Consider the following 2,495-nt stretch of genomic DNA (forward strand, 5'->3'; position numbering starts at 1 on the left):
CTTAGAGATTTAAGTGAAAAATTCAAGGATGAAAACCGCAACGAGAGTGTACAGGAGACTCCAGAAAGTGTTGAGAATATGATCAAATATACAAGCAAAAAGCTTTGATCACAGATCTGAAAAAATCAGGTTCCGAAAAGAGCAGAGAGCAGCAGAAATGAGATCGAAAAACAGAGCACAAAATGACATGTCAGTATATACTCACAGCCGAATAGAGAGAGAGAGAGAGAGATTGAGATTGAGAGAGAGAGAGAGAGAGAGAGCGCAACGAGAGTAATTGCAAACATCATTTTGACAGGTATACGCTTGTGTTGGACAAATTTTGGCGCAATCGGAGTTTTGTGATAATAATTGTGAATAAACGATATAACGGTAAAGTTTAATAAGCAACGTAAAAAACGTAAAAAAACGTAAAAAATACTGCACTTGAACGTGACCGAGATGTCAGTCGGGAAAACAAGTTCACGCGTAGCAGGACTCAGGTCGTGATTTATTCGATTCTCTACACATTTCAAAATTCGTCATATTGTATAAGTAATAATAGTATTTATTTCTCGGTTCTGCAATTTTATATTAAAATCGTAGTTTTGTTTAGCCGCGAGCATAATGTTTGCGACAATTATGTGAAAAAAGGAAAACTAGAATAAAAATTATTAAATAGTAAAATTTGCTACGTAATGTGTGTGTGTAAAATATGCATGTATTTTGTTATTCAAGCGATGTTTTTCTTGTTGTTTTGGCGCTCAAGTCTCGAGAAACGGCAAGATCACGTGTAGCAAATATGTACATATATGATTTATTTAATTAATTTGTAACGATGCTATCGTTACGGCCGGGGACAACCATCCGTCCCGCCCCAAAAACGACGCATAGCACCTAATAAAATTCAATAAATTGCAGCGTGTATCAAATACACGCTGTACGGACGGTTGACGTATAGCGCCGCGCATTCCCTGCGTCAACAAGCGGCCTGCGCGCCGCCCTTACCGTGCGTTTCCCGCGCCAACAAGCGCCAGCTGATACCGCGCCCGCACCGCGCGCCCCGCCACGCCACGAAGCGACAAGCGCGACAGATAAATTGTTTGTTTCTCCCAATTTCACGTCCCCGCTCCTCGGGAAATTGCGGGATAAAAGCCGGGTCCAAAATCAGCGTGGCAGATCAGTCCGATCTCCGAATCTAGCGAAAAGCACCAGGGGAAGCTCCTCGGTTGAGCAAACCGACAGCAACTTAGGATTCGTTCCTCTCCGGGAAAACTGGAATCCGTTCCACTCCGCTCCGGAGAATCTTGTATTCTCCGCCGGGTAAACCGGCATTTGTTCCACTCCGCTCCGGGGAATCTTGTATTCTCCGCCGGGTAAACCGGCATCCGTTCCGCTCCGCTCCGGGGAATCTTGTATTCTCCGCCGGGTAAACCGGCATCCGTTCCGCTCCGCTCCAGGGGAATCTTGCATACTCTGCCGGGCAAACCGGCATTCCTCCGGGGATCTCTCGCCGGGGAAATCGGCCTCCGTGTCAAACCCTTCTTGGGGAACAATATTCTTTTCCGAATAAACAAAGGCGCCGCGCTACGCCTAGCAGGAAAAGCCAATCGTACGCCGGCATCACTGTCATGTCAGCGAAAAAGATATTTTTCTCTACCAAAATCACTTTTCTTTCAGTTGAATTTAAGAACAGTATTGAAAACTCATTTTTCAAGAACTCACTTTACTAAAACTCACTTTTCACGATTTCATCTGTAAACTTTCTTTGTAAATATTTCTTCTTTTCTTTTTTTTAATAAACGCAAAGTATTATTTTTGCTTAAATCATAAATTGAGTCTACTCTGAGTTCTTTACCTTAACCGAACCCTGTTCCCGACGAGCTACTTTGCAGCTTTAACTCTTAACGGACGACGACTTTTTCGACCGGGTGAGGTAGCAGAACGAAGCGATTTTTGCGAATGTGTTGAGTGACTTACATAGTATAATAAAATGATCTTACATATAAATTATCTCATAAAAACGTTATAGGCGACACCGCGTGTCGCCTCTCACTCGCCACTCAACAAAAGTCACTTTTGTTCAAACAAAGCCAAAGTGAGAGAGTGAATTATGTCAAAGTCAACCAAAAAATGATGTACCATTTTGCAAAATTTGCAATAGTTATCGACTAATTAATCCATAAATGTGTGCGAATGAAAGCGTGAAAAACGCTCGTTTGAACTCTGTATAGATGTATGCGATTAGCTGTAGACCTTCCTTACGTATAGCCGAGTGTCGGCTTACGCCGTGTCACAATGTCACAAAAACGAGAGGCGAAACCAATATTCAGAGATAGTCTTTCGTCTTTGAGATATTGCATAAGCTGACACTCGGCTATACGCAGGGAAGGTCCACTGCTAATCGCATACATCTACAGAGTCCGAACGGGTGATACTCTATTGACCACAGTACAATTCGACACCGCTCGATTCGACACAGATTTATTCGACACCAAATTATTCGACACCGTACG

Source organism: Pseudomyrmex gracilis, unplaced genomic scaffold, assembly GCF_002006095.1.
Source record: "Pseudomyrmex gracilis isolate BER0280 unplaced genomic scaffold, ASM200609v1 scaffold_672, whole genome shotgun sequence".
NCBI classification, from domain to species: domain Eukaryota; kingdom Metazoa; phylum Arthropoda; class Insecta; order Hymenoptera; family Formicidae; genus Pseudomyrmex; species Pseudomyrmex gracilis.